Source organism: Oryctolagus cuniculus, chromosome 7 (genome assembly GCF_051225735.1).
Source record: "Oryctolagus cuniculus isolate XC-2025 breed Fujian yellow rabbit chromosome 7, ASM5122573v1, whole genome shotgun sequence".
In the NCBI taxonomy this organism is placed as follows: domain Eukaryota; kingdom Metazoa; phylum Chordata; class Mammalia; order Lagomorpha; family Leporidae; genus Oryctolagus; species Oryctolagus cuniculus.
In genome coordinates, this window is record NC_142873.1 from 122,144,705 (window position 1) to 122,168,413 (window position 23,709).

Consider the following 23,709-nt stretch of genomic DNA (forward strand, 5'->3'; position numbering starts at 1 on the left):
GTCATATAAGTAGAGCTTTCAAATGAATTTGAGATGCAGCTTAAAAATAAAGTTTTTTTTTTGTGGGGGGGGGGGGATGGCTGCATTGTGGTACAGCAGGTTAAGTCTCCTGCAATGCTGGCGTCCCATATGGTGTCTGTTGAGGTCCTAGCAGCTCCACTTAGATTCAGCTCCCTGCCGATGTGCCTGGGGAAACAGCAGATGATGACTTCAGTGCTTGGGCTTTGTCACCCACATGGGAGACCCTGAGGGAGTTTCACACTCCTGGCTTCAGCACGGTCCAGCCCTGTCCATCGCTACCGTTTGGGAATAAACCAGAAGATGGAAGATCTCTCTCTCTCAACTCTGCCTTTCAAATAAATCTTTAAAAAATATTTTTGTTTTTATATGGTACAAATACACAAAGGAAAGTAAGTCTTCCTTCCCCTTTTAACTGGTGGTTTGTAATGGGAGGTTAGGTTAGTGGTACTAGGAATTTCCCATATGATGTAATGAGGCTGCTTATTCCTTGTTATCCCTATGATCAAAATACAAATTCTGCCAAAAACACTGGGGTAAACACATACTTTCTTGGTGGAAATTTGTATATTACTGTACTTTATAATTTTTTCAATCATGGTTTCTCAGCCTGGACATAATTGATGTTTTGGGCCAGATAATTCTTTACTGTGGCGGGTTGTCCTGTGTGTTGTAGCATATTTTGTAGCGTCCTTATCCTTATTCACAAGATATAAGTAGCAACCCTCCAGTTCTTTTTTTTTTTTTTTTTAAGAGTTACTGATTTATTTAAAAGGCAGAGTTATAGAAAGGGAGAGGCAGAGAGAGAAGTCTTCCATCTGCTGGTTCACTCCCCAGCGGCCTCAATGGCCAGAGCTGGGCCAATCGAGCCAGGAGCTTCTTCCGGGTCTCCCACATGGGTGCAGAGGCCCAAGCATTTAGGCCATCCTCTACTGCTTTCCCAGGCCATTGCAGAGAGCTGGATCAGAAGTGGAGCAGCACCCATATGGGATGCCAGCACTGGATGTGGTACTCTACCGGCTCCACAACAGCACTGGCCCTAACCTTCCATTGCTGAGAATCAAAAACATCTTTAGACATGGCATGGAGGAGATTCAGAGGTTTTTTTTTTTTTTTTTTTTTTTTCTGGGATAGGAACAGGGAAATAGTTTATCTTCATAGTTTTATTCCTTCACCTGCCATGAGCCTTGAATGATTTATGCATAGGTGTTAAGCCTAGAAAGGTTAAATGATGAGACAACCCAAAACTGTGAACTTAATTTACTGTATTATTTGTCTTTCTTTAGTGTGGTCTTATTTTAGTTGTGGAATAATTCTGTCTAGTGGGCTAAGTGTCAGTGCAAAGATTCTGGAAGGAAAACATTTCATTTTAAAAAATCTTACGTATTTGAAAGGAAGAGAGGGGCCGGCGCCGTGGCTCATTAGGCTAATCCTCTGCCTTGCGGCGCCGGCACACCGGGTTCTAGTCCTGGTCAGGGCACCGGATTCTGCCCGGTTGCCCCTCTTCCAGGCCAGCTCTCTACTGTGGCCCGGGAGTGCAGTGGAGGATGGTCCAAGTACTTGGGACCTGCACCCCATGGGAAACCAGGATAAGTACCTGGCTCCTGCCATGGGATCAGCGCAGTGCGCTGGCCGCAGTGCGCCAGCCGCGGTGGCCATTAGAGGGTGAACCAACGGCAAAGGAAGACCTTTCTGTCTCTCTCCCTCACTGTCCACTCTGCCTGTCAAAAAAAAAAAAAAAAAAAAAAAAAAAAAAAGTGAAAGGAAGAGAGACACAGAGATAGTCCATCTGCTGGTTCACTGCCCAAATGCCCACAGTAGCCAAGGCTGAACCAGGCCAAAGCCAGGAACCAGAACTCAATCTGAAGTTCTCACAAGGGTGGCAAGCACCTAAGTACCATGCTGTCACCTGTTATCTCCCAGGGTTGCATCAACAGGAAACAGAGCTGGTACTCAAATCCATGCACGCTTATTAGGAGCAGCATTTCAACCATTGTGCTGATGCCTGCCCTGGGAAATCATTCTTACGCCTCTGTTGGGAGGGTCAAGACTGTAGTTTCTCAGTAAGTATTGGGTACATTTAGGTGACTTACCTTTATCATTTCACTGAGTCTTTATAGCCTTTCTTCAGGTAGGAATTAATCTCCTGCATTACTTGTTGAGGGTTCTGAGTGGTCGAGTTTAGATCTGACCCTTGACATATTTGTTCTCCAAGCACATTTGATATGCTGCTTCTTGTAAACAGTCATTGAGGGTATTTCAGTCCAATGTAGTGATGAAAATAAATATCTTCATGATACTACATTCCTTTTTTGTTGTTAAATAGACCAAATTATTCAGAGAGGTGTGTGAGATACAAAAAGAGAAAAAAGGGACAAATAGGGACAAAATTAGTAATAATTAATATTTATTGGGCACTGATGATGTCTTAGGCACTGTTTTCAATAATCCTTACAACATGATGAACATTTCAGTAATCTTTGTAGTTTGATAACCTGATAATTTTATGATAATTTTATTACCCCCCCCCCGCAAAAAAAAAAAAAAGGCACAGAGGTAAAATACTTTGTTCAAAGTCAAACTGCTAAGTGGTAAAGCCAGGATTCTAACCTAGGTAATATAACAAAACCAGATAAAAATTGAATGAGTCCCTGTGTTTTAGGGCACAATGGCTGTGACAGAACTAATTGTAATGCCATTCCTCGATCATAACTGGATGTGTCTTCTAGGTCACAGCATCTTATGTGAAAATAAATTTATTGGATAGACTACATTTTTATTTTATTTATTTTATAAAGATTTAATTATTTATTTGAAAGGCAGAGTTACAGAGAGGCAAAGGCAGAGAGAGAGAGAGAGAGCGAGAGAGAGATGTCTTCCATCCACTGGTTCACTCCCCAGATGGCAGCAACAGCTGAAGCTGCGCTGATCTGAAACCAGGAGCTTCTTTTGGGTCTCTCACATGGGTGCAGGGGCCAAGGAATTGGGCCATCTTCCACTATTTTCCCAGGCCATAACAGAGAGCTGGATCAGAAGTGGAGCAGCGGGTACCTGAACCTGCACCCATGTGGGATACCGGCATTGCAGATGGTGGCCCCTAGACGTTATCTTTAGAAATTAATTGTTGTACTAAGTTATAGTGGAGAGGTTTTTTGTTTTTAAGATTTATTTTATTTTGCAAGTAGAAATAGAGAGATCAAGTTCTTCCATCTCTTGGTTCACTCCTCAAACTGCTACAGTGGCCAGGGCCACTTCTTCCGGGTCTCATACCAGTACAGGGGCCCAAGCACTTGGGCCATCTTCTGCTGGTTTCCCAAGCCATAGCAGAGAGCTGGATTGGAAGAGGAGCAGCTGTATCGTTTTTTAAAAAAAGATTGATTTTATTTATTTGCAAGGCAGAGTTAGAGAGACAGAGATAGATCTTCCATCCACTGGTTCACTCCCCAAATGGCCACAATGGCCAGGGCTGGGCCAAGTGGAAGCCAAGAGCCAGGAACTTTGTGTGGGTCTCTCACATGGGTGGAGGGGCCCAAGGACTTGGAGCATCCCTTGCTACTTTCCTAGGCACATTAGCGGGGAGCTGGATCAGAAGTGGAGCAGCTGGGACTTGAACCGGTGTCCATATGGGATGCTGGCACTGCAAGTTTTGGCTTAACCTGTTATGCCACAATGCTGACCCCAGAATATATTTGTAAAATATGAAACTTGTGTGAATTAAAGGTGCTTCCAGTATTGCTGATTGATCCTCCTTGATTTCAGAAAACATTTATTGAATGCTTGCTGTGTGTCACTGTTGTGATAGGCCTTGAACATATAAAGGGAATAAGACCTTGACACCAAGTCTTACACAGCTTTTAGTCTTTTAGGGAGAGAAACACTGACTTTCTGATGAGGTGTATACTGTGTTGAAGGATGATAGAAGTAAGGCACCAGAGTGCTGTGGGAATAGCCTGTGATTATGATGAAATCTTTTTTTTTTTTAAGTTTTATTTTATAGTATTCAGGGTTGATATTGTAGACGTGAATTATACTTAAGAGGACCAGATCGGTCTGTAGGAACATATGACTTTAAATGTGTTTTAGTGAGTAGAGTTCACATCGTAGGATTATGAAATCCATTTTTTCTTTTTTTTTTTTTATTTTATTTATTTATTTTTTTTGACAGGCAGAGTGGACAGTGAGAGAGAGAGACAGAGAGAAAGGTCTTCCTTTGCCGTTGGTTCACCCTCCAATGGCCGCCGCGGCCGGCGCGCTGCGGCCGGCGCACCGCGCTGATCCGATGGCAGGAGCCAGGAGCCAGGTGCTTTTCCTGGTCTCCCATGGGGTGCAGGGCCCAAGCACCTGGGCCATCCTCCACTGCACTCCCTGGCCACAGCAGAGGGCTGGCCTGGAAGAGGGGCAACCGGGACAGAATCCGGCGCCCCGACCGGGACTAGAACCCCGTGTGCCGGCGCCGCTAGGCGGAGGATTAGCCTAGTGAGCCACGGCGCCGGCGAAATCCATTTTTTCATAATTTATTCTCTGTTTTTTCTTCTCTTTGTAATAAAACAACAATTTTTTTTTTTTTTTGACAGGCAGAGTGGACAGAGAGAGAGAGAGAGAGACAAAGGTCTTCCTTTGCCGTTGGTTCACCCTCCAATGGCCGCCACGGCCGGTGCACCGTGCTGATCCGATGGCAGGAGCCAGGTGCTTTTCCTGGTCTCCCATGGGGTGCAGGGCCCAAGCACTTGGGCCATCCTCCACTGCACTCCCGGGCCATAGCAGAGAGCTGGCCTGGAAGAGGAGCAACCGGGACAGAATCCGGCACCCTGACCGGGACTAGAACCCGGTGCCAGGACTAGAACCCGGTGCGCCGGCGCCGCTAGGTGGAGGATTAGCCTATTGAGCCGCGGCGCCGGCAAAACAACAATTTTAAACTGAGTTTAAGATATCAAGAAATGGTTCAAAGGTAGCTCAAAATAGTCTTACTTCAAAATAGTATGTAAAATATCTGGTGTATTGTTTTAGCAGAGTATCCAGATTCTTATCCAAGGATAATAAGAGATTTCCACTGGGCTTGGTAAAAGACAGACCTGGGGGCTGGCGCCATGGCGTAGCGGATGCCCTGCTGCCTGCAGTTCTGGCATCCTATATGGGTGCCAGTTTGAATCCTGGCTGCTCCACTTCTGATCCAGCTCTCTGTTATTGTCTGAGAAAGCAGTACAAGAAGGCCAAATGCTTGGGCCCCTGCACCCACGTGGGAGACCCTGAAGAAGCTCCTGGCTTCAGATCGGCTCAGCTCCTGCTGTTGCAACCATTTGGGGAGTGTACCAGTGGATGGAAGATCCCTCTGTCTCTCTGCCTCTCTGTAGCTCTGCCTTTCAAATAAATAAATAAATCTTAAAAAAACAAACACAAAAGACAGACCTGGATTTGAATTCAGTCTGCCATTTGTATTATCTCTGAATGACCATAAGTCATTCTAAACTTTTTATTTCTTTATATAATAGATAGTCAGCCTTCTGTGTCTGAAGGTTCTATCCTTGGGTATCTAATTATAATTTGAAAATATTTGACAGAATAAAATTGTGTCTGTACTGAACACATTCAGACTTTTTTCTTGTCATTATTCTCTAAACACTATAGTGAAACAACTATTTACATAGCACTTAAGGTGTCAGAAGTAATCTAGAGGTGATTTAAAGTTTATAGGAGGGGCCAGCGCTGTGGCTCAGCAGGTTAAAGCCCTGGCCTGAAGTGCCGGCATCCCATATGGGCACTGGTTCTAGTCCCACCTGCTCCTCTTCTGATCCAGCTTTCTGCTGTGGCCTGGGAAAGCAGTAGAAGGTGGCCCAAGTCCTTGGGCCCCTGAACCTGCATGGGAGACCTGGAAGAAGCTCCTGGCTCCTGGCTTCCGATTGGTGCAGCTCCGGCCGTTGTGGCCATCTGGGGAGTGAACCATCAGATGGAAGACCTTTCCCTCTCCCTGCCTCTTCCTCTCTCTGTGTAACTCTTTTAAATAAAATAAAAATAAATAAATCTTAAAAATAAAGTATATAGGAGGGCATATGGGGCTGGTGCTGTGGCATGGTAGACTAAGCCTCTGCCTGCGGCTCTGGCAACCTTTGTGAGCGCCGGTTCTAGTCCTGGCTGTTCCTCTTCCAATCCAGCTCTCTGCAATGGCCTGTGAGACCAGTGGAAAATGGCCCAGTGATTGGTCCCCTGCACCCATGTGAGGACCTGGAAGAAGCTCCTGCCTCCTGGCTTCTGATTGGCCCAGTTGGCTGTCTGGGGAGTGAACCAGCAGATGGAAGATCTTTGTCTCTCCCTCTCTCTGTGATTCTACCTCTCAAGTAAATACATAAAAATCTTGATAAAAAAAACTTATAAAAGTGTCTGGGAGGTTGTGCATTGGTTATATGCAAATACCATGTCATTTTATATAAGTATCCATTAAAATTGAGTTTCCATAGATTTTGATATACACAGAGGGAGGTAGAGCCTGGAACCAGTCCTCAGCGGATACTGTGGCATGGCTGTACATTGTTGGGATACAGGAGATATTCAGTAAATATAATTACTTTCATTACTATGGATATAAATGTGCAGAATTCATATAAGTATTCTTTTGAGTGCTATTTCATTTCAAAGACCCTTCATTATAGAAAACTTGGAACTTATAGAAAACTACTTTTTTTCTTTACAAGTTTTTTCCAAATTTGTTGTAATCACTTTTTCTTTGATACGCACACGTACGTGTATCTGTATAGTTTTGTTTATGTTTTCTGCTTATTTGAGAGGCAGAGAGAGACAGAGCTTCCATTCTGGTTCATTTTCCAACTTCCCAAAATGCCTGAAATGGCCGGACTAGGGCAAAATTGAGAACAAGGAACAGTATCCAGGTCTCCCATGTAAGTGGCAGGAACCCAGTTACTTGAGCCGTCACCTCTGCCTCACAGGTCTGGAGTCAGGAGTTTGAGCCAGGATTTAAATATGGCTGAAAACCCTGATACTGGATTCAGGATCTTAATTGCTAGTCAAATGCCTGCTTCTGTGCTGTTTTCTTCAATTTAACATTACAGGTATTTTCTTATGTGGTCTTCATAAGAGTCTTTTTAAAAAAGATTTATTTATTTGAGGCAAAGTTACAAAGAGGAAGAGAACTTTCATCCACTGGTTCCCTCCTCAAATGGCCGAAATGGCCAGGGCTGAGCAATACCAAAGACGGGAGCCTAGAACTCCACCCAAGTCTCACATGCGGGTGGCAGAGGTACAAGCACTTGGGCCATCTTCCACTGCTTTTCCTACAGAGAGGTGAATGGGAAATGGAGCAGCTAGGACTTGAACCAGTGCCCATATGGGATGCTGATGTCACAGGTGGTGGCCTAATCAGCTGTGCCACAACGCCAGTCCCCATAAGCATCTTTTTAATGTTTTTGGAATATATTCACTTATTGGGTGCTATATAGTTTAAGTCTTTTTGGGTACAGATATTTTATATGTAATTAATTAATGCTGTTGCAGATGACATTTGATATATCATTTGCTGAATTCTTTCCTGTAGACTTATATGTGGACTTACTGTATAAGTTTATATTATTTTCTTATATGTACCTTTGAGTTTTGAAATTAACCTTTAGTGATATTTTGTTTATATTTTTAAATATCTTGAATGTCAAAACAACAACAATTATTAACTCAGCAATAGTCTCAAAAATATTGTTTTGGAGAAATTTAGATGAATGTATTTAATTTGATTACAAAGGTCATTTATAGTTGTCAAAGTACACTTAGCAATGGAAATTGGCATTGAAAGTTCTGAGCTTGAAGATTGAAATATGTCATTTTGCATACAATTTCATCCTTCTATGCAGCCCATGTTGCTTTCATTCTTAATCTGTTCTCTACATTCTGTTCTATGTTTTGTTTTTTTCCTGGCACACTTTTATGCAGAGCCTTGTAAAATCTGGGGTTGGATTCTGGACCATCTGGTGCTTCAGAACAGTTCAAAAACTTAACTCTGTTGACCCTCCGTTGAGCCATACTTACTTGAAATGTCCTGGTTTGTCTCTGTTTGGCAGGTTTTCTCCTTATACTCACGGCTTTTTATGACTAATTTTTTTTTTGTAGTGCAGCAATTTTAGCAGTACTAGTGTTCATAACATGAAGGTGGACAAAACCAGCTTTCCTGTAACCTCACCCAAAATAAAACATAACCAACCCTCATAAAGGGAAACTTCACAAAACATTTGTTTTTAAAATTGGGGACTGGAACTGTTGTGTAGTGGGTAAAACTGTCACCTGTGATACTGGCATCCTATTTGGTCATCAGTTTGAGTCCCGGCTGTTCCACTTCCTATCCAGCTCCCTGCTAATGTGCTTGAAAAAGCAGCAGAAGATGGCCCAAGAACTTGGGCCCTTGTACCCATGTGGGAAATCTAGAAGAAGCTCCTGGCTTTGAATTAGCCCAGCTCTGGCCATTGCAGCCATCTGGGGAATGAATCAGTGGAAGGAAGATCTCTGTCTGTCTGTGTTCCTCTCTCTTTCTCTCTAACAGGTAAATCTTTAAAAAAAAAAAAAAAGGATATGTTTTAGGTACTATTTTACTAATATACTAATTATAATTTTTTCTGTCATAAGCTAGATGGAAAGGAAGGTATATTCTGCAAACTGTAAATTTATTGAGATTCCTAGTCTTAGTTTAAAAATATTTCATGCTTATAAATTAGTAATACTTTAAAAGATGATGTCTGCATTTAAAAATTATAGCCATGGAGCCCTTCCAAAAAGCTGAATTTATAAAATGTTGGGGTAAGTGTTGTGACATAGCAGGTAAAGCCACTGCCTGTGACACTGGCATCCCATATAACCATTGGTTTGTGTCCTTGCTGCTCCACTTCTTTTTTTTTTTTTTTGACAGGCAGAGTGGACAGTGAGAGAGAGAGACAGAGAGAAAGTCTTCCTTTGCCATTGGTTCACCCTCCAATGGCCGCCACAGCAGGCGCACCACACTCCGATGGCAGGAGCCAGGTACTTATCCTGGTCTCCCATGCAGGTGCAGGGCCCAAGCACTTGGGCCATCCTCCACTGCACTCCTGGGCCACAGCAGAGAGCTGGCCTGGAAGAGGGGCAACCGGGACAGAATCCGGCACCCTGACTGGGACTAGAACCCGGTGTGCCAGTGCCGCAAGGTGGAGGATTAGCCTAGTGAGCCGTGGTGCCGGCCTGCTGCTCCACTTCTAATCCTGCTCCCTGCTGATGGCCAGGGAAAAGCAGTAAAAGATGGCCCAGTGCTTGGGCCTCTGCCACTTACTTGGGAGACCAGGTGGGAGTTCTAGGCTTCTTGGCTTTGGCTTGGCCCAGCTCTGGCCATTTGGAAAATGAACCAACAGATGGAAGGTCTCTTTCTTTCTTTTTTTTTTTTTTTAAGAGTTTATTTTATTTGAAAGAGTTACAGAGAGGCAGATGCAGAGGCAGAGGCAGAGGCAGAGAGAGAGAGAGAGAGAGGTTTTCCATCCACTGGCTCACTCCCCAGATGGCCGCCAGGAGCTTCTTCTGGGTTTACCACATGGATACAGGGGCCCAAGGACTTGGGCCATCTTCTACTGCTTCCCCAGGCCATAGCAAAGAGCTGGATCAGAAGAGGAGCAGCTGGGACTTAAACCGGCCCCCACATGGGATGCCGGCACTGCAGGTGGCTGCTTTACCTGCTACACCACAGTGCCGGCCCCTGGAAGGTCTCTTTCTGTCTTTCCCTCTCTCTGTCACTATGCCTTTCAAATAAATAAATAAATAAACCTTTAAAATATAAAAAATGTTTAAGAATTCTTTAATTGTTGAGATACTCATTGAGATTCTTGCCCTGTTTCTTTTTAAAACTTTTGAATTTTTAAACAGCTTTATTGAGATATAAATCACTTATATGGTTTACCCATTTAAAGTATATAATTCAGTGGTTTTTAATCTATTCATAGATATATCCAAATATCACCTAAGTCAATTTTAGAGCATTTCTTGGAAAGATTTATTTATTTATTTGAAAGAGTTACACAGAAAGAGGAATGGGAGAGAGAGGTCTTCTATCCGCTGGCTCATTCCCCAGTTGGCCACAATGGCCAGAGCTGAGCCCATCTGAAGCCAGGAGCTAAGATCTTCCTCTACATGTCCCACGAGGGTGCAGGGGCCCAAGGACTTGGGCCATCTTCTGCTTTCCCAGGCCATAGCAAAGAGCTGGATCGGAAGAGGAGCAGCTGGGACTCGAACCAGCTCCATATAGGACGCCGGCACTGCAGGCAGTGGCTTTACCCACTATGCCTAGTGCTGACCCCTAGAGTATCCTGTCACCTTACAAAGAAACTTAGTACCCCTCAGCCATTACCCTTCTGTTTTCTGTATTTTCTTCAGCTTTAAGCAACTACTAATTTTACTTTCTGTCTTTATAGATTGTCCTGTTCTAGGCTTCCAGGTGAATGGAATTATATGTTCTCTTGTGCCTGTGAAATTACATAGTATGTTTTTGCACTTGACGTAATGGTAATGTTTTTGAGATTTGTCTTGGTTGTAGCAAGTATTTCAGTCCTTTTTTTTTTTTTTTTTTTTTTTTTTGACAGGCAGAGTGGACAGTGAGAGAGAGAGAGACAGAGAGAAAGGTCTTCCTTTGCCATTGGTTCACCCTCCAATGGCTGCTGCAGCCGGTGCACCGCGCTGATCCGAAGCCAGGAGCCAGGTGCTTCTCCTGGTCTCCCATGCGGGTGCAGGGCTCAAGGACTTAGGCCATCCTCTACTGCACTCCTGGGCCACAGCAGAGAGCTGGCCTGGAAGAGGGGCAACCGGGACAGAATCCAGCACCCTGACCGGGACTAGAACCTGGTGTGCCGGTGCCACAGGCGGAGGATTAGCCTATTGAGCCACGGCGCCGGCCTTCAGTCCTTTTTATGACTATGTGGCAATATCATATTTTGTTTATCTGTCTTGATTTTTTTTAAAGATCTTATTTATTTATTTGAGAGGTAGAGTTACAGACAGAGGGAGAGACAGAGAAAGGTCTTTCATTTGCTGGTTCACTCCACAGATGGCTGCAGTGGCTGGAGCTGAGCTGATCAGAAGCCAGGAGCTTCTTCTGGGTCTCCCACATGGGTGCAGGGGGCCTGTACACTTGGGCTATCTTCCATTGTTTTCCCAGGCCATAAACAGAGCTAGATTGGAATAAGAGCAGCCGATACATGAACTGTTGTCCATATGAAATGCCAGTGTTGCAGGTGATGGCTTTACCTGCTGTGCATGCTACTCCACAGAGCCCTCCCCATGTTTATCTGTCTTGAGCATTTGAGTTGTTTACCTTTTGGCTATTATCAATAGTGTTGCTGTAAATATTCATGTAGGAGTCTTTGTGTGAATATGTTTTCATTTCTCCTGGGGATATATCAAGTCATGAGGAAACTGTATGTTTTCAGTCACCTAAGGAACTGTTGATAGTTTTCCAAAGCAGTTGCAACATTTTATATTTCCACCAGCAATGTACAAGTTTGAGGATTTCCTCACATCTTCTTCAATAATTGTTATTATCTGACTTCTTAATTCTGGCTATTCTAATAAATGTGAAGTGGTATCTCATTAAATGTTTTTCATTTACATTCACTTGATGACCATCCTTTTGCACATAGTAGCCATTTGTATATCTTCCTTGGAAAAGTATCTGTGTTTTCTGTCCATTTTTAATATTGGGTTACTTTTGATTACTGAGTTGTGAAAGTTCTTCATATATTCTAGATAAAATTCCCTTATCTAGGTACATAATTTGCAAATGTTTTCTCTGATTCTGTGGGTTATCTTTTCACTTTCTTGATGATATTCTTGGAAGTACTTTAAAGTTTTTCTTTTTGATGAAGCCCAATTTATCAGTTTTTTCTTTTGTTGGTTGTGTTTTTGGTGTCAAATCTGAGAAACCAGTAATTTCAAGGTTATGAAGATTTAGCCCTATGATAGCTTTTTTATCTAGGTCTTTGATGTGTGTTAAGCTGGTTTTTAGAGTGTGAGAAAAGGGACTAGCTTCATTCTTTTGTTTATGGATATCTTTTGCTTGTGGTGTAGTGTTCTAGCATCATTCATTGAGAATACTATTCTTCCTGCGTTGAATGATCTTAGCACCCTTGTGAAAAATCGGTTGAGCATAGATGTATGGGTTTACTTTTGACTCTTAATACTGTTCTGTTGTTCTGTGTATCTGTTCTAGAACAATGTTACACTGTCTTGAGTACCATTGTTTTGTAGTAAGTTTTTTATTGTGACATGTTAATCTTCTAACTTTGTTTCTCTTTTTTAGGATTGTCTTGGCTATTCTGACTTCCTTTGCAATTCCAAATAAATTTTAAAATCAGTTTCTACAAAAAAGGCAACTGGGATTCTCACAAGGAATGCACTGAATCTGTAGATGAGTTTGGGAGTATTGCCATCTTAACAATGTGAAGTCTACTGATCCATGAACATGGATGTTTTCCTATTTATAGCTTCTTTAATTTTTGTTCAAAAATATCTTGTAGTTTTTAAAGTGTGAATTTTATACTTCTTTCGTTAAATTTACTCCCAAGTATTTTATTCTTTTTGGTGCTGTTGTGAGTGAAATTGATTCTTAATTCTATTTTCAAATTGTTCATTGCAAGTGTATAAAAATACAATTTTTGTATATTGAGCTTGTATCCTGCAATCTTGCTGAACTTACCTATTAGTTTTTTTGGTTTTGTTTTTTGTTTGTTTGTTTGTTTGTTTGTTTTTGACAGGCAGAGTAGACGAGTGGACAGTGAGAGAGAGAGACAGAGAGAAAGGTCTTCCTTTTCCATTGGTTCACCCTCCAATGGCCGCCGCGGCCAGCGCGCTGCAGCTGGCGCACTGCGTTGATCCGATGCCAGGAGCCAGGTGCTTCTCCTGGTCTCCCATGGGGTGCAGGCCCAAGGACTTGGGCCATTCTCCACTGCACTTCCCTGGCCACAGCAGAGAGCTGGACTGGAAGAGGGGCAACCGGGACAGAATCCGGCATCCCGACCGGGACTAGAACCTGGTGTGCCAGCACCGCAAGGCAGAGGATTAGCCTAGTGAGCCACGGCACCGGCCTATCTATTAGTTTTAATAGTTCTTTAGTGAAGTTCTTAGAAATTTTTATATATATCATCTGCAAATAGAGATAGTTTTACTTCCTTCTCTCCAATCTGAATCCAGTTTATTTCTCATTTTGTCTAAATACCCCGGCTGGGGTCTTTGGTACAATTATGAATGGAAAGACGAGAATGGACATTCTGGTCTTTGACGAAAAGCATGCATATATATATATATATTCAGTACTTTGAAGGTGTCTTGTCCAACCATAAAGATAATTTAGTATTATTTGAAAGACTTTTAGTTTGTATTTTGATTGTGTTGCTCAGAGGTTCTTGAGGGTAGTCCTTGAACCAGCAGTGTCACCTGAGAACTTGTTAGAAAAGTAAATTCTCAAATGTCACCCTATACTTAGTCTGAATAAGAGCCAGAAACTGGAGAGGGGAATTTACTTAGCCTTTTGCATGGTAAATGTAGTTTGTTTTAAAAGCAAATCTAATAATGCTGCTAATGGAACATGTAATATTTACAAAGACTGATTATAGTAGGTATTTTATTTTATTTTTTTTTCTTTTTAATTATGAGGAAACAACCCAGAGAGCTTGCCAGTTTTCTAGGCTTTGGAACAGTGGTTAAAAGAATGGGCCCTGGCATTGTACTGCTTGGATTTGGATTTTTATTTTTTTACTGATTTATTTATTTGGTAGGCAGAGCAACAGAGAGAGAGAGAGAGAGAGAGAGAGAGAGAGAGAGAGAGAGATGGCAACAATGGCTGGGGCAGTTCGAAGCTGGGAGCTTCATTGGGTCTCCCATGTGGGTGACAGGGACTCAAGCTCTTGGACCATCCTCAGCTGCTGGCCTAGGCACTTTAGCAGGATGCTGGATTGGAAGTGGAATGTAGGGCACTCGAACCAGTGCTCATATGGGATATCAGTGTTGCAGGGGTGGCCCACCCTGCACACTGCAATGCTGCTCCCCCCACCCCCTACCATGCAAGTTCAGTTTTTCCACTTACTAGCTGTATAATTTTGAAGAATTGCTTTAATCTGTTTGAGTCTTCATATGTAAAATATAAGTGCCTACTTTATAAAGTTATGAAGATTAAATAATATAATACAAGTGAAGTGCTGAGAGAGTGACTGACTTGTGTAAGTCTTTAATAAAAATATCTACTACAATTACTGTTGGTTGAAAACACCAGCCATGACCCGATTTTCCTATCTCCTGCATGTGTTTCTTGCTGTGCCTAAATTCCTCTTTCTCTCCTTTGCTTCATTCGTTCTACATATATGAAGTACCTGTGAGGACACAGCAAAAGAGTCAGTATCACTGGTCTCAGTGCGCCGGCTGCGGCGGCCATTGGGGGGTGAACCAATGGCAAAAGGAAGACCTTTCTCTCTGTCTCTCTCTCTCACTATCCACTCTGCCTGTCAAAAACAAACAAACAAACAAACAGGAATAGGTTTTGGCAAGAATGTGGAGAAACGTGTTACTGATGAATGTAAAAGGTACAACTGCTGTCGAAAACAGTATGGCGATTCCTAAAAAAATTAAGACTTCATGATTTAGCAGTTCCTCTCCTAGCTGTATGACCAAAAGATTGAGAGCCAGAGACTCAGATTTCTTTCTTGCTTGTTTGTTTCCTCCCTCCCTCCCTTCCTCCTTTCCTTCCTTCCTTCCTTTTTTAAAAGATTTATATATGTGAAAGGCAGGATTATAGAGCGGGAAAGAGGGCTTAATGTGTAAAATGCTTAGACTAGTAGTTGGTGTACAGGAAATGCTCAATAAGAATTCAGTGCATGTTACTTATTATGAGACTGAAACACTCCATGATGTTTAAAAATATAATGTTGTTTTAAAATACTGCTTTACAGTTTTGACTGCTTTTTTAAAAGCAACATTTCATTACTGATTCTTTTGGGTCTCTGGGATTCTGTTAGTTGTAGAAATGGTTTTGCTTTATTTGTGCAAAGCTTACATTTTTCTCCCTGAATCAGCTATTCTTCATTTGGATATGTAGCAGCACGTTTATTTGCCTTCAGCTAGTCCAGGTCACCTTTTACTAATCAAAGCTATTAGTTCTGGGCTATTAATCACCCCACCCAGTTAGGTGTCAGCAGTAAACTCTGAGAGGTTGCCCTTTCTCCCAATTTGGTAAGTCATTACTGTTTAAATCATTGATGACAATTCTTTTATTTACATTTATTTATTAGTTCCTTGTGCTCCTTACTTTGGATATAGTTTGTTTAAAGGGAGTTTTAATAAATAAAGTATTTGAGGGACAGAGAGACAGAGCTTCCATTTGCTAGTACATTCTCCAAGTGTCCATAATAGCCAGGACTGGGCCAGGCTGAAGGTGGGGGCTGGGAACACAAATTGGGTCTACCATGTGGGTGTCAAGGATCTAACTAATTGAGACATAACTTGCTGCCTCTCAAAGCCAGAAGGTGGGCTTGGAGGCTGCAGATGGAACTCAAACCCAATGCAGATATTGTAACTGACTGGCATCTTAACCACCAGGCCAAATATCTACCTTGATAATGCTTTTTTTAAAAAAAAATATTTAGGCCGGTGCCGCGGCTCACTAGGCTAATCCTCCGCCTTGTGGCGCCGGCACACCGGGTTCTAGTCCCGGTCGGGGCGCCGGATTCTGTCCCGGTTGCCCCTCTTCCAGGCCAGCTCTCTGCTGTGGCCCAGGAGTGCAGTGGAGGATGGCCCGAGTCCTTGGGCCCTGCACCCCATGGGAGACCAGGAGAAGCACCTGGCTTCTGGCTTCGGATCAGCGCGATGCGCCAGCCGTAGCACGCCGGCCGCGGCGGCCATTGGAGGGTGAACCAACGGCAAAAAGGAAGACCTTTCTCTCTGTCTCTCTCTCTCACTGTCCACTCTGCCTGTCAAAATAAATTATTTATTTGAAAATTAGAGTTATAAAAGTTATATTCCTTCTGCTGGTTCACTCCCCAGATGGCACAATCAGCTAGGGCTAGGCCAGGCTGAAGCAGAAGCCAGGAGCTTCATCAGAGTCTTCCACGTGGGCGGAAAGTGCACAAGGACTTGGGCTATCTTCCACTGCTTTGCCAGGGATGTTAGCAGGGAGCTGGATCAGGAGTAGAGTAGCCAGGGCTTGAACTGGCACCCATATGGGATGCTGGTGCTGTAGGCAGTGGTTTAATCCACTGTGCTACAGTGCCAGCCCCCTATTTTATTTTATTCTGTTCTATTTTTTAAAGGCTGGAGAGCGCTTGCAGGACTCGAACCAACACCAACGTGCTGACTTACCTTTAAATAGCTGCTGTGTCGAAGGAACTGCTGAGCTATAGCCAGCCCCAATTTTTTTTTTTTTTTTTAAGAAAGATTTATCTATTTATCTGCAAGACACAGTTATAGAGAGAGAAGGAGAGAGATCTTCCATCTGCTGGTTCACTCCCCAAATGGCTGCAATGACCAGGCTGGGCCAGAGTGGAGCCAGGAACCTAGAACTCCACCTGGGTCTTTCATGTGGGAGCAGGATCCCAACCACTTGGACCATCTTCTGCCGCTTTCCCAAGTTCATTAGCAGGGAGCTGGATCTGAAGTGAAGCAGCTTGGACTCCAACCTCATTTGGGATGTCACATTGCTGCCCTAGTAAAAATGCTTTTTACCAAATTCTTTACTGTTTAGGAAATAAGGAATAGAACAATTAGTAAACGTGAAAAAAATGTATGCTTTCTCAGTTCACTTGAAGAAATTTATTTAGGAAATGATGTTTATTTTATTTTTTTAAAGATTTATTTATTTGAAAGAGTTACACAGAGAGAGGAGAAGAGGCAGAGAGAGAGAGAGAGAGAGAGGGAGGGAGAGGGAGAGAGTCTTCCATTTGCTGGTTCATTCCCCGAATGTCCGCAATGGACAGAGCCAGGCCAATTCGAAGCCAGGAGCTTCTGGGTCTTCCTTGTGGGTGCAGGGGCTCAAAGATTTGGGCCATTTTCTACTGCTTTCCCAGGCCGGAGCAGAAAGCGGGACTGGAAGTGGAGCAACTGGGACTCGAACTGGCCCCCATATGGGATGCTGGCACTGCAGGTGGTGGTTTTACCCACTGTGCCACAGCACCAGCCCCATTTATTTTATTTTGAACAATTTTATTGAGGCTGGTATTGTGCCGTAGAAGGTTGGACCATGGCGTATGATGCTCGTGTTCCGTATCAGTGCTGGTTTGAGTCCCAGCTGCTCCACTTTCAACCCTGCAACCTACTAATGCTCCTGAGAAATCAGCAGGAGATGGCCCGTATACTTGGGCTCCTGCTAACACATGGGAGCAGGGGAAACCCAGTTGAAGTTTCTGGCTTCTGGCTTCAGCCTGGCCCAGCTCTGGCCATTGTGGCCCTCTGGGGAGTGAACCAGCAAATAGAAGATTCATTCTCTCTCTCTGTCTCTCTCTGTCTCTCTCCCTCCCTCCTTCCTTTCCTCCCTCTATCTTTGCCTCTCTGATACTCTGCCTTTCAAATAAATATATATTTTAAAAATGTTTTTTGAAAGAGAGAAATTGAGAAGTCTTTCATCCACTGACTCACTCCCCAAATGCCCGTGACAGCTGTTGTGTGTGGGTGGCAGGAAAACTACTTGAGCCATCACTGCTGCCTCCTAGGTACACATTAGCAGGAAGTTAGACTTAGGAGTGGAGCTGGGACTCAAACCTAGGTACTACAGTGCAGGATGCCAAATATTGTCTTAACAGCTGTACTAAATGCTTCATTAATGCTTATTTTAAAATATATTTGGAATTTTAAAAAAGTTGTGGAAAGGTTTTAAAAAAGATTTATTTATATGAAACGTAGAAATATTGGGGCAGGGGAGATCAAGATATCAAGAGATCCATCTTCTATCCGCTGGTTCACTCCCCAGATGGCCGCAACATCCAGGGTTGGGCCAGGCCGAAGCCAGGAGCAAGGAGCTTTATCCTGGTCTCCCACGTGTGTGCAGGGGCCCAGTGACTTGAGCCATCCTCTGCTACTTTCCCAGGCACACTAGCAGGGAGCTGGATTGGAAGTGGAGCAGCCAGGACTTGAACTGGTGCCCTTATAGGATGCCGGCACTGCAGGTGAAGACTTAACCTTCCATACCAGAGGGTTAGCCCCTGGGGCCATAGTTTTTAAAATGTTATGCCTGTAGGATGAAAGTAGCAAAGATTTTTGTTTATAATATTTGATTAAGTTAAATATAGAACTCATTTGTTCAGTTTTATCCATCAGATCAGAACTCTTGTTTACAAGCCATAGGAAACACCAGTTCTTTTTTTAAAAAAGATTTATTTATTTATAAGTCAGTTACATAGAGACAGGAGAGGAGGCAGAGAGAGGTCTTCTGTCCGATGGTTCACTCTCCAGATGGCTGCGATGGCTGGAGCTGTGCCGATCCAAAGCCAGGAGCCAGGAGCTTCTTCTGGGTCTCCCACATGGGTGCAGGGACCCAAAGACTTGGGCCATCTTCTACTGCTTTCCCAGGCCACAGCAGAGAGCTGGGTTGGAAGAGGAGCAGCCGGGACTAGAACCGGAGCCCATTTGGGATGCCGGCGCTTCAGGGCAGGGCGTTAATCTCCTGAGCCACAGTGCCGGCCCCAGGAAACACCAATTCTAACAGTCTTAAATGAAAAGGGAATATGTTAGCTTATGCAAATGATGGATCCAGGAGTAGAGTTGACTTCAGGTGTGTTAGGGTCTCAGAGATACCACTACTCTGTTTTGTTTTATCTTGGTTCCAGTGTCAGGCAGATTCTCCTCCTGTCACTAAGATGATTAAAAATCTTCAGACTTGAATACTTTATAGTGCAGTGGAAAAGAGAATCTCTTTCTGATAGCTTCCACAGAAGAACAGATATTTTTCTCATATTGGATTAACATTACATTTCTACACTGATATAATGTTATGGAGAATGGTTTGAAAAGTAGATTTGCCAGAAATAATTGAAGTTACTGATTTTCTGGTTAGAATTATCTTCCCCCCAAATTCATATGTTGAAGTCCTAACCCCCAGTGCCTCAGAATGTGAGCTTACCTGTAAATAGGATTGTTGTAGATATAACTAGTTAAGATGAAGTTATACTGGAGCAGGTAGGCCACTGATCTGAAGTGATGAGTATCCTTATAAAAAGGAGAGATTGAATGCAGACATATACAGGAAGTATACCATGTAGAGATTGGATTCATGCTGCACAAGTCTAGGAATTACCAGAAGTAGGAAAGAGGCCTGGAACAGATCCTTCCATAATGCCTTCTGGTCTCCAGATTGTGAGAGAATAAATTTCTGTTTTTCTGAGACTTCTAATTTGTGGTGCTTTGTTATGGCAGCATGGCAAACTAGTACAGTGATCATGAATTTTTAGTTATATTGGTCTGCCTTACTGAATGACTTTCTCAACTGCACCATCAAATAAAAGTAGATCATTAGGTTCATACAGGCTTGGAATTTTGCTGTTTTGTTGTCATCAAAGACAAGAGGATTTTGGTAATTTAGGTTATTGGCAAGAGGATGCATCATCATAGATTTTCAATGGAATGAGATAAGGAAAGTAAAATAAAAAGAGGACCTGATGGGTCAGAGTTAAAATAAAAGACCCATGGATAAGGAGGTCTTATAGAGGTCTAAGGATGATAACCTGGCTGGAAAACAGATAATCAAAATAGTAATTTAGGAGGTGAGCAGTTTTGGATGAAGATTGAGGGACCAGGAAGGTTTTGCATGGGGAAAAGGGGGTCAACAGGCCATAACATATGTGTACAATAGTGATGCATTTAACTCTGTTCTTGGAGAGATCACTAGAGTTAAAGAGGTCAAAGAAGCCAAAATATTAAATAGGTTATACAGTTTGATGGAGTGTTGGAGTGGAGAGGAAGACAGGTACCAAAGCCTTAGCTAAATGAGGTAAAGAGACCAGGAGGTAAAAAGATAACGGTAATAAGGAAGAAGAGAGAGTAATTTAATTGAAAGGTAAGCTCCCCCAAAGAATAGACCTTTATTTTATTTTTTAAAACAGTAAGTTGAACAAGCTTGTCCACAATAAATGGACAAACTGCACAAGCAAGCAAAGAGGATTTTAATAGCATTGCCAGAACTTGAGATAGGAAGATTTTAAAATCAGAAGCCATTTGAGAACATTATAAAGGAGGTGAGAAAATTTTTATAGGTTCATATATTAATCATGCTTAAAAGATCATGCTTCTTCCAGTGATATCTGCTTATTTTTGAACTGGCTAGAATGATATATATATATATATATATATATGTCACAGTTTTCTTATGAGAAACCAAAGCTACTCTTGATGTTCATTCATTTTTTTTTTTTTTTTTAAGATTTATTTTATTTATTTGAAAGAGTTAGTTCACTCCCCAAATGGCTGCAATAGTCAGAGCTGAGCCAATCCAGAGCCAGGAGCCAGGAGCTTCTTCCTGGTCTCTCGTGTGTGCAGGGGCCCAAGGACTTGAGCCATCCTCTGCAGCTTTCCCAGGCACATTAGCAGGGAGCTGGATTGGAAGTGGAGTAGCCAGGACTGGAACTGGTACCCGTATGGGATGCTGGCACAGTAGGCCAGGGCTTTAACCTGCTGCACCACGGCATTGACCTCTCATTCATTCTGTGTCACTCTCCATCTGGGTTTTTGATCAGATTAAACTGGATTAAAAAAAAATGAGTCTATTTTGATTTGAGTTGTTGGTATGGTCTATCTACATCCATTGTTTTTCAGTAGTATCCAACTATACTGTTTTTTTCTTTAAAGATTTATTTATTTGAAAGGCAGAGTTACAGAGAGACAGATTCAGAGAAATCTTCCATGTGCTGGTTCACTCCCCAAATGGCCACAATGGCCAAGGCTGGGCTAGGCCAAAGCCAGGAGATTCACCTGGGTCTCTCATGTGTTTGCTTGGGCCCAAGCACCTGGGCCTTCTTTTGCTGCCTTCCCCAGTGCATTAGCAGGGAGCTGAATCAGAAGTGGAGCAGTTGGTGTGCTAACTGGCACCCATATGGGCTGCTGGTGTTGCAGGCTGTGGCTTAATCTGCTATGCTACAAAGCTGGCCCCATACTGTCTTTTAAGACTTTTTGTCTATTCTACTTGAAGTTTCCTGCTTTTCTCCAAAACAAGTACATTTTTTGATCCAGATTTTGAAAACATCAGAATACTGTACTTATGATATTTCTAGGGGGTTGCCTAAGTATGCTGTCAGTTTATAATGTTTTGTTATGGAATGTAGATGTGAGATTTTAGCATGTTTGCAGAATGGAACATTGTATTTTTTACTAGAATTTAAGCGCTTTTAGAGGCAGGAGACTTATCTGATTATTGTAACTACAGATACCTAAACCTGTTGTCTAGAACACATCTAGTACTTGTTTCTCAAATTTTTTTTTAAAGTTTTATTTATTTGAAAGGCAGAGTTAGAAAGGAGATACAGAGATCTTCCATCGCTGGTTCACTCCCCAAATGGCTGTAACAGCCAAGGCTTGGCCAGGCCGAAGCCAAGATCCATCTGGATCCCAAGCACTTGGGCCTTCTGTTGCTTTCCCAGGCATATTAGCAGGGAGCTGGGTTGGAAGCAGAGCAACTGGGATTTGAACCAGCACTCGAATGGGATGCTGGCATCACGAGTGCTCGAATGGGATGCCGATGGCCAGCTTCTGTTTGTCGAGTTATTAAATGAGATGTGAATAACAGAGCTGAGGGTTAATACTGCATATTGCTCTTGTGGGAACTGCTCAGATGGCTTTGTGTTTCCTTGTGCCCCACCCCCACCAGCTCTAAGGGTAAGGACTGATTAGGTGACTTGTTTTTTCTCTACCCTAGCGCTCCTCCACCCTAGCTTCAGAATTGTTTTCCTTTCTAAAGTTTCTATAGTACTAGCTTTCTTTTCACTCTTCAAACAACTTCGGATTTCTGTGTTCCTGTCAGTTGCATTTACTTGGTTACTGTTGCTCCATTTTATTTTTCATTCTTACATTCTGTTTACTGTTAGTTTTCATCCTGCCTGCCTTTGCATTATGAAATATTTAAATCTAGACATCTCAAGCCTATCAGTCTTATGCCCTAAAGACCATTCATACTATATGGAATGCATGTGTATAAAAGCATAGGCTGAGGCCAGTGTTGTGATGCAGCAGGTTAAGCCACCACTTGTGATGTCAGTATCCCTTATGGGTGCCAGTTTTGAGCCTTGACTGCTCCACTTTTGATCCAGCTCCCTGCTAATGGCCTGGGAAAGCAGCAGAAGATGGCCTGAGTGCTTGGGCCCCCGTACCCATGTGGGAGACCCAGCTGGAGTTCCTGGCTCCTGTCTCCGACCTGGCCCAGTTCCAGCTATTGTAACCATTTGGAGAGTGAACCAGCAGATGAAAGGTCTCTCTCTGTGTCTCTCTGTGAGTGTGTTTGTGTAACTGCCTTTTTTTTTTTTTTTACTTTTATTTAATGAATATAAATTTCCAAAGTATGGCTTATGGATTACAATGGCTTCCCCCCCATAATGTCCCTCCCACCTGCAACCCTCCCCTTTCCCATTCCCTCTCCCCTTACATTCACATGAGGATTCATTTTCAATTCTCTTTATATACAAAAGATCAGTTTAGCATACATTAAGTAAAGATTTCAACAGTTTGCTCCCACACAGAAACATAAAGTGAAAAATAATAGATGATTTTTTAAATGATGATGAAATCAGATCAGACCTATTGTCATGTTTAATCCCAGTGAGAGTCAAGTTGGGAATTGCTAATTTCTTCTTTTTTTTTTTTTTTAACAGAAGATCAGTTTAGTATACATTAAGTAAAGATTTCAACAGTTTGTACCCCCATAGAAACACAAAGTGAAATAAACTGTTTGAGTACTCGTTATAGTATTAAGCCTCAATGTACAGCACATTAAGGACAGAGATCCTACATGAGGAGTAAGTGCACAGTGACTCCTGTTGTTGACTTTACCAATTGACACTCCTGTCTATGGCATCAGTAATCTCCCTATGCTCCAGTCATGAGTTTCCAAGGCTATGGAAGCCCCTTGAGTTCTCCGACTCTTATCTTGTTTAGACAAGGTCATAGTCAAAGTGGAGGTTCTCTCCTCCCTTCAGAGAAAGGTACCTTCTTCTTTGAAGACCTGTTCTTTCCACTGGGATCTCACTCACAGAGATCTTTTGCCAGAGTGTCTTGGCTTTCCATGCCTGAAATACTCTCATGGGCTTTTCAGCCAGATCCGAATGCCTTTAGGGCTGATTCTGAGGCCAGAGTGCTATTTAGGACATCCGCCATTCTATGAGTCTGCTGAGTATCTCGCTTCCCATGTTGGATCACTCTCCCCTTTATTTATTCTATCGGTTAGTATTAGGAGGTACTAGACTTGTTTATGTGCTCCCTTTGACTCTTAGTCCTTTCATTATGATCAATTGTGAACTGAAATTGATCACTTGTAACTGCCTTTTAAGTAAAATAAATACTTTTTTTTAAAGCATAGGCTACTGGTTGTGTTTACTCTTAGTACTTTGGTTGAATGGAGTTACTGTTTCACCATTAAAGGAGTGGTGGTGGAGGAGTTGAAAGGATGGTAGGGGTTAGTCCCCCTTCTGGTTTCTGAGCCCTCTTTTTTTTTTTTTTTTGACAGGCAGAGTA

At 42.7% G+C, this 23,709-nt stretch overlaps 1 protein-coding gene across 10 annotated transcripts in view; it reads left to right on the forward strand.

Annotated features, from left to right (window-relative positions):
- Nucleotides 1-23,709, forward strand: part of EPS15 (epidermal growth factor receptor pathway substrate 15) — a 182,304-nt gene that overhangs the window by 9,825 nt on the left and 148,770 nt on the right. For 2 of the 10 annotated variants that reach the window (XM_089300703.1, XM_089300701.1), the window contains one exon: nt 6,168-6,350. The exons of the other annotated variants lie outside the window; for them this stretch is intronic. The gene's annotated coding sequence lies outside the window, so the exon portion shown is untranslated. Of the gene's footprint in view, nt 1-6,167; nt 6,351-23,709 lie in introns of those variants that run through there. 10 annotated transcript variants of the gene reach the window in all.